The sequence below is a fragment of the Desmodus rotundus genome, chromosome 13, assembly GCF_022682495.2.
Source record: "Desmodus rotundus isolate HL8 chromosome 13, HLdesRot8A.1, whole genome shotgun sequence".
NCBI lineage: Eukaryota > Metazoa > Chordata > Mammalia > Chiroptera > Phyllostomidae > Desmodus > Desmodus rotundus.
Genome location: NC_071399.1, coordinates 43284707 through 43293548, shown reverse-complemented (window position 1 = coordinate 43293548; position 8842 = coordinate 43284707). Strand labels below are relative to the sequence as shown.

General features: G+C 40.8%; 1 non-coding gene across 1 annotated transcript; it reads left to right on the top strand.

The window, feature by feature from the left end:
* Positions 1–654: 654 nt before the first annotated feature.
* LOC112321564 (U6 spliceosomal RNA) lies at positions 655–761 on the top strand. Its single transcript, XR_002976539.1, has one exon. It is a non-coding gene; the product is annotated as a U6 spliceosomal RNA (small nuclear RNA).
* The last annotated feature ends 8081 nt before the right edge of the window (positions 762–8842 follow it).

The following is an 8842-nucleotide window of genomic DNA, read 5'->3' as shown; positions in this document are numbered from 1 at the left end:
GTGATTGCTCTGTGTAACCTTGACTGAATTACAGTCTACTTTCTGCTTCTCGAAAGATAATATTTATTTATTGATTGAGAGAGAGAGAGAGTGGGAAGGGGAGAGAGGTGGGGAAGAGAAACATCAATTTGTTGTTCTACTTATTTTTGGATTTATTGGTTGATTATTGTATGTACACTGACTGGGGTTCAAACCTACAACTTTGGCATATTAGGATGATGCTCTAACCAACTGAGCTATCCAGCTGGGGCAAGACAATAATGATTTTAAATTTATGTGCTTTACAGGTATTGGTGATCTCTGTCTCTGGAACATCTAGCTTAGTACCTGGTACATAGGAGACTTTCCGTAGACAGTTGAAAAATCTGACAATTTTATCATTAGATATTGTAAAACAATACATTAATATTTTGTCTTAACATTGAACATAATTATTAGGATTTAATCATTAAGTTTGGTGAAGAGAACATATTTCCAATCTCAGGTTTCCTGGTTTGGGATGTGAGCCTTTGGGCAAGATAATAATCTTCCAAGTTCTCAGTTCCCTTAGTCATAACATCTTATAAAACTTAATTTTAAGTGAAACAATCTTTGGTGTAACATTTTTAATGAAACACCATTTTGTATGATATAGTTTAGAAAATACTATCTTTAGCGTTCGCTTCAGCAGCACATATACTAAAATTGGACTGATACAGAGAAGATTGGCATAGCCCCTGCACAAGGATGACATGCAAATTCATGAAGAGTTCCATATTTTTAATATATAAAGAACTCACATGACTTCACACCAGGAAGACAAACAACCCAATTAAAAAATGGGCAAAGGACCTGAGCAGACATCTAGAGGGCCCAGAGACATATGAAAAGATGCTCAGCATCACTAGCCATCAGAGAAATGCAAATTAAAACCACGATGAGGTACCATCTCACACCAGTCAGAGTGGCCACCATAAACAAATCAACAAACAACAAGTGCTGGAAAGGTTGTGGAGAAAAGGGAACCCTAGCACATTGTTGGTGGGAATGCAGACTGGTGCAGCCACTGTGGAAAACAGTATGGAATTTCCTCAGAAATCTAAAAATGGAACTGCCTTTTGACCTTGCAATTCCACTGCTGGGATTGTACCCTAAGAATCCTGAAACACCAATCCAAAAGAACGTAAGCACCCCGATGTTCATAGAAGCACAATTTACACTAGCCAAGTGCTGGAAGCAACCTAAGTGCTCATCAGCAAGTAAGTGGATCAAAAAACTGTGATACATTTACACAGTGGAATACTACACAGCAGAAAGAAAGAAGGAGCTACTACCCTTTGCGACGCCATGGATGGAACTGGAAAACATTATGCTAAGTGAAATAAGCCAGGTGGTGAAAGACAAATGCCATACGATCTCACCTATAAGTGGAACTTAATCAACAAAACAAACAAGAAAGCAAAACATAACCAGAGACATTGAAATAAATAACAAACTGACAGTAACCAGAGGGGAGTGGGGAAGGAATAATGGGGGGGGGGGAAAGGAGGAGGGTCATTAAAGAACATGTATAAAGGACCCATTGACAAGGACAATGGGGTTGGGGGTAGGATTGAGTGTGGGAGGTGGTGGTGGGTGGGGTGGGAGAGAGTGGTAGGAGAAAATGGGGACAACTGTAATTGAATGACATAAAAAAAAGAAAAAAAAAAAGAAAATGCTGTCTTTAGATATCAGGTATAGTAGAACAGGAACATAAACCGGCACATAAACAGACAGAAATCAGGTCAGAAAACCTGCATTTTGTTAGTTACATCTTTATATTTATTTCCTCTCTGCCCCTTAGGAATTTAGTGAAAAAATGTAAAAGTTGTAGCATGTCTCAGAAGTGAAAAGAAGAAACAATAACAGGGGGTTTGGCCTGTTATAGCACATTCATTAGGACTCTGTTGATAATAAGTAGCACAAATCAGCTCTGACCAGACTATCCCAGGACTTTATTACTGGAGTACTACAGGAATGCAAAGGCCAGGCTACAGCTGGGTTTTAGAGGTGGAACCAGGGCCTATAAGCAGTAGATAGTCCAAGAACTCCTTAAGTTTTGGATTGAATTGTATACCTTAAAAAGATATGTTGAACTCCTAATCTCTGGTACCTGTGAACGTGACCTTATTTGGAAATAGGGTCTTTGCAGAAGAAATCAAGTTAAGATGAAGTCACGCTGAAGTTGGGCCCTAATCCAACAGGACTGGTGTCCTCATAGGAAGGGAAGAAGTGACACAGATGGACACAGAGGGAAGAATGCCATGTGACTGTGGAGGTAGAGACTGGAGTGGAGTGTTTACAAACCAAGCAACACAAGCATTGCCAGCAACACCAGAAGCAAAGAAAAAGGCATGGAACAGATCCCCCCTAGATTCTTCAGAGGGAGTATGGTCCTGCCAACTCCTTGATTTCAAACTTCCAGCCTCCAAAACTGACAGTATACATTTCTGACATTTTAAGTTGTCCTAGTCTAAGACACTTTTTTAAGGCAGCTTGGAGAAACAAATGCACCCTCTGCCTCTGCCTGTGCCTCCCTCTGAATATCTGTGTCACTCTTCTATCATACTGCAAACCGAAGGTTTCTGTTTCCTGGTTCATATGGTAGAAAAGAGTTGTCAACAACAATTTCCAAGTTTATATCATATAGCAATAGAGTTACAGAGAGATTAAACAGTTTTCTTCATCCCTATTTCAAATTCTCAGGGAAGGAATGTTACCAGCATTGTGAGTCTTGGGTTCCCCAAGATAGAAATCAATAGGGAATCCCAGAGAAATTTCTAGGCAGGTTTTATTAAGCTTATGCTCAGGCACAAGAGAAACAGTACAGAGGAAATAAAGGAAGGTCATCTGAACTGGCTCAGGGGCTGGCTCTGCTTGGCTATTTTTATAAGCTGGGGACAATGCAGGCTTTCTGAGAAAAGGTGAGCTTTTTTAAACATGCAGTCTTGCAGATTTTCCATTTCAGGGTTGGGTGACTTCCTTTTCCAGCTGCATTGCCTGGTAACTATGTTTGTACCTGCCCTGTGAGGGCAAGATGGCGGACTGTTCATTACCACCCTAGGAAGGGCAAATAGCAATCAAATCTAGATCAACTGTGCCTGCAGGTAAGTAATTTAAACAGGCACTTAGTAGGGGGGTAATATCAGCTACTTCTGTGTTTTTGTGTAGAGAGTGGAGGGGTGGTGATATTTTTGTGTTCCTTCTGATCACCAGGTCTTAACATGGCTTACTAGCCACTCAGTATTTTCCATTTCCAAGTCCCTCTGCTATTGCAGGGACACATGGTCCTTCTTGGATTGAGTGCTCATCTTAGGTCCCATCAGATGCTGCCTGGGTGGTATGATTTAGAATTACAGCTATGCAGGAGTCAGGGTCTAATGCCCAAATAATCAAACAGATGTCTACTAGATAGGTTCAGCAGAGGAGGAGGAGCAAGAACAAAGCTGGCCAAAGTCAGTGAAGTGAGAAAACCCCAAAGGAAAGAAAAAGTTGGGGAGAAAGAAATAACTGACCAGGTCAGCTACCACTTCCCAGCAGATATTTTCCTACCTATTGGGGTTTTGTCAATCCTTCCCCCCCTTTTTTAAAAAAATAAAGGTGTTTATTTTGCATAAATGCTTTAGTTGTATGGTTTTATTTAATCCACCCAAAAGCCAGGCAAGGAAGCAACTTTCATTTACACAACTGTAGAAACAAAGGCTACAAAAAATGAAGTTAGATGTTCAAGGTTAAATTGCAAATATGTAACAGAGTAAAGATAGCACATAAATATAAGAGAAATTCTGGCTAGTGATGGGAGAGTTGAACAAAATACATTTTATGGCCTATGAAACTCTAAAAATTCTAGGATGTTAATTCATAGCAATACTAACAATACTCTTATGTAACATCTTTTTAATGAGTATCTTGAAGTACTTCTCATATACTTCCATTTGATTTTATGTAGTATCCTAAGATTTTTGATATAATATAAAACTAGTTTTTAAAACACAAAATTATGTTTATGTTCTTCTGACCTAATCTTTCAGTTACCATTGGTTTTAATGGACATGTATTTCTGTCTTTTTTAAAGTATATTTTATTGATTATGCTATACAGTTGTCTCATCTTCCCCCCTTTATTACCCTCTGCCCTGCACACCCCCTCCCACACACATTCCCCCCCTTTAGTTCATGTCCATGGGTTGTACATATAAGTTCTTTGGCTTCTACATTTCCTATACTGTTCATAACTTCCCCCTGTCTATTTTCTATCTACCATTTATGCTACTTATTCTCTGTACCTTTTCCCCCTCTCTACGCCTCTGATAACCTTCCACACGATCTCTATTTCCGATTTTCTGTTCCTGTTCTAGTTGTTTCCTTAGTTTTTGTTTTTTAGATTCAGTTAATAGCTGTGAGTTTGTTGTCATTTTAGTGTTCATATTTTTGATCTTCTTTTTCTTAGATAAGTCCCTTTAACATTTCATATCATAAGGGCTTGGTGATGATGAACTCCTTGAACTTGACCTTTTCTGGGAAGCTCTTTATCTGCCCTTCCATTCTAAATGATGGCTTTGCTGGATAGAGTCATCTGGGATGTAGGTTCTTGCCTTTCATGACTTTGAATACTTCTTTCCAGCCCCTTCTTGCCTGTAAGGTTTATTTATTTTTCCTTTTTTTTCATTTTAATTGAACTTTATTTTAACATTTTTAAAAAATATATTTATTGATTATGCTATTACAGTTGTCCCATTTCCCCACCTTCGCTCCACTCCATCCTGCCCACCCCCTCCCTCCCACATTCCCCCCCCCCCATAGTTCATGTCCATGGGTCATACTTATAAGTTTTTTGGCTTCTACATTTCCTATACTATTCTTACCCTCCCCCTGTCTATTTTCTACCTACCATTTATGCTATTTATTCTCTGTATCTTTCCCCCCCTCTCCCCCTCCCACTCCCTTATTGATAACCCTCCATGTGATCTCCATTTCTGTGCTTCTGTTCCTGTTGTAGTTGTTTGCTTAGTTTGCTTTTGTTTTTGTTTTAGGTGTGGTAGTTAATAACTATGAGTTTGCTGTCATTTTTACTGTTCATATTTTGTACCTTCTTTTTCATAGATAAATCCCTTTAACATTTCATATAATAAGGGCTTGGTGATGATGAATTCCTCTAACTTGACCTTATCTGGGAAGTACTTTATCTGCCCTTCCATTGTAAATGAAAGCTTTGCTGGATAGAGTCATCTTGGATGTAGGTCCTTGCCTTTCATGACTTGGAATACTTTTTGCCAGCCCCTTCTTGCCTGTAAGGTCTCTTGTGAGAAATCAGCTGACAGTCTTATGGGCACTCCTTTGTAGGTAACTGTCTCCTTTTCTCTTGCTGCTTCTAAGAGTCTCTTCTTCTGTGTAATCTTGGCTAATGTAATTATGATGTGCCTTGGTGTGTTCCTCCTTGGGTCCAGCTTCTTTGGGACTCTCTGAGCTTCCTGGACTTCCTGGATGTCTATTTCCTTTGCCAGATGAGGGAAGTTGTCCTTCATTATTTGTTCAAGTAAGTTTTCAAGTTTTTGTTCTTGCTCTTCTCCTTCTGGTACCTGTATAATTCAGATGTTGGAACGTTTCAAGATGTCTTGGAGGTTCCTAAGCCTCTCTTCATTTTTTTGAATTCTTGTTTCTTCATTCTTTTCTGGTTGAATATTTATTTCTTCCTCCGGTCCACACCGTTGATTTGAGTCCCAGTTTCCTTCCCATCACTATTGGTTCCCTGTACATTCTCCTTTGTTTCTCTTAGCATAGCCTTCATTTTTTTCATCTAATTTGTGATCAAATTCAACGAATTCTGTGAGCTTCCTGATTACCAGTGTTTTGAACTGTGAATCTGATAGGTTGGCTATCTCTTTGTTGCATAGTTCTATTTTTTCCGGGGCTTTGATCTGTTCTTTCATTTGGGCCATTTTTTTTGTCTTGGTGCGCCTGTTACATAAATGGGTGGAGCCTTAGGTGTTCACCCAGGGTTGGGTAATGCTGGTCTCTGTGCTGTGATGCTGTATGTGGGGGAGGGGCTGAGAGGGTGCAATGGCACTGGCTCCACTCACTGCCGGATTTCAGTCACTCCCTTCGCTATCCACAATCAAACTGGGCCCCTCTGGTGCTGATTTCCAAGTGGGTAGGCTTGTGCATGCTCTAGGTCCCTGTGGGTCTCTCCAACAAACTCTCCTGTGAGGCTGGGAGTTTCTCCTGCTGCCGCCCCAACCCCTGCGGGTGTTTTCAATCAGAGTTTTGAGGCTTTATTCCCTAAGCTGAACCCTGGTTTGCGTGGTCTGCTTCATTTTCTCGCCGTTCCTCCTGGTTTATCTATGAGCAAATGTGGGGCCGCAGGGTCTGCTAGCTGCAGCCTGGCCTGCCCTGTTCCACAATCCACCACCTTGCTGGGTCCACCAGCCACCACCTTGCTGCGAGTCCTCTCCGCCCCCGCTGCCTGTCCCAGCCCCTCCTACCCGTCTGGATGAATGTTTCTTCTTTATCTCCTTGGTTGTTGCACTTCCATACAGTTCGATTTTCTGTCAGTTCTGGTTGTTTTTGTTTTTAAATTGTTGTTTTCCTTCTTTTGGTTGTGCAAGGAAGCACAGTGTGTCTACCTACCCCTCCATCTTGGCCAGAAGCTGTAAGGTTTCTTTTGAAAAGTCAGCTGATAGTCTTATGGGCACTCCTTTGTAGGTAACTGTCTCCTTTTCTCTTGCTGCTTTTAAGATTCTCTCCTTCTCTTTAATCTTGGGTAATGTAATGATGGTGCACCTTGGTGTGTGCTTCCTTAGGTCCAACTTATTTGGGATTCTCTGAGGTTCCTGGACTTCCTGGAAGTCTATTTCCTTTTCCAGATTGGGGAAGTTCTCCTTCATTATTTGTTCAAATAAGTTTTCCATTTCTTACTTTTCCTCTTCTTCTGGCACCCCTATGATTTGGATATTGGAACACTTAAAGTTGTCCCAGAGGTTCCTAAGCCTCTCCTCATTTTTTTTTTTGAAATTTTGTTCCTTCATTCTGTTCTGAATGTTTATTTCTTCCTTTTGTTCCTAATCGTTGATTTGAGCCCCAATTTCCTTCCTGTCACTATTGGCTCCCTGTATATTTTCCTTTATTTCACTTTTCATAGCCTTCACTTTTTCCTCCGTGTTGCAACCATATTCATCCATTTCTGTGAGCATCCTGATTACCAGAGTTTTGAACTCTGTATCTGATAAGTTGGCTATCTCTTCATCACTTAGTTCTATTTGTGGAGCTTTCATCTGTTCTTTCATTTGGGACTTATATATTTTTTGCCTCTGCATGCCTGTTATGTTGTAAGGGGTGGATTCTTAGGTATTCACCAGGTGGGGCAACCCATGTCACTGCATTGTGGTGTTGTATATAAGGGGTTGTCAGAGAGGGAACAATGCTGCTTACTTGGCTTTCACCCTGATTTCCATCACTTACTCTGCTACCCACAAGCAAAATAGGCCCTTCTAGTGCTGATTCCCAGGTGGATGGGTTTGTGTATGCTCTAGGACCCTGTGGGTCTCTCCAGTGAACTCTCCTGTGAGGCTAGAAGTTTATCCCATTGCTGCAACCCACACATGTTTTTACAGCCAGAGGTTTTGAGGCTTTCTCTTCTCACGATGAAACCCTGGATTGTAGTGTCTCACTTCCTAGTTGTTACTCCCAGTTTATCCATACACAAGTGTGGGACCACCAGCCGTTACCTCACCTACCCTGTTCTCCAGCTGCTGCCTTGCCATGCCTCCTCTCTGCCTTGTCTGCTTCTCTCTGCCCCTCCTACCAGTCTGGATGTTTCTTCTTTAACTCCTTAGTCGTAGGACCTCCATAAAGTTCGATTTTTTTGGCAGTTCTGGTTGTGTTTTGTTTTTAAATTTGTTGTTTGCCTTCTTTTGGTTGTGTGAGGAGGCAAAGTGTATCAACCTGTGCCTCCATCTTGGCCAGATGTGCTGTATTTTTCCCAAATACTTCTATTCTGTTTTTAAATATCAAAATATCAAACTACAATACATTAGGGAGTACCTGTTTGAGATGCCCTGAATCTTACCACTTCTACCAAGGCATGGTAATTTATTCTTACTTTTTTCTAGTAAGGATTGTTAGGTTGAGGTCAGATTCTGCATTTTGTTTTGTCTTTCCACCACTTACTTTGTATTTCTATGTTATTCCCACATCATTCTCCTTGGTTCTTTTCTCATATTTCCTAAAGACTTATGTTGCTTTTTAGGTGTGTGCACCTCACGTGTACTTTTCTGCATAAAGTCAAGTCTCCATTTCAGGGCTCCTATTCTGTGTTTCAGTGCCTTGATCCTTCTATGCTCTGCATATTGGGCTCCAAATACTGCACGTTTTGAAGTCTCAGACATCAATCAATGTTTTTCCTTTTGGCTCAGTTGCAGAGACCCAAAGGAGTGGGTTTGGGTGTCATATCTTTTGGCCTTCCTAGTTGCCCGTTCAGAATGAATTTGCTCTCGAGGATAGGGATTTGATGAAGTGGTTTGAAAATGGGAGTGCTTATGTACCAGGCTTTACTTAGTTTTCTCCTAGTCATCCAAGATCAACCCATCTTCCCCTTGTACGAATTATTTTTCTTGCTGATTCTCTCTCCTCCTCCTCCATCTGGTCCACTAGAGTGATTCACATTTCTTGTATTAACATTACTTTGATTCTAGTTTTGCTGAATATACTCTAGCTTTATTTTGCTAAGACAGGATCTGCCTCTCCTCCCCTCAACACATCTCCTTGGTTACTTTTTAGACTAATTGACAATAAATTGTGTCATTCCTAAACCAACTCTTTGTAATCCC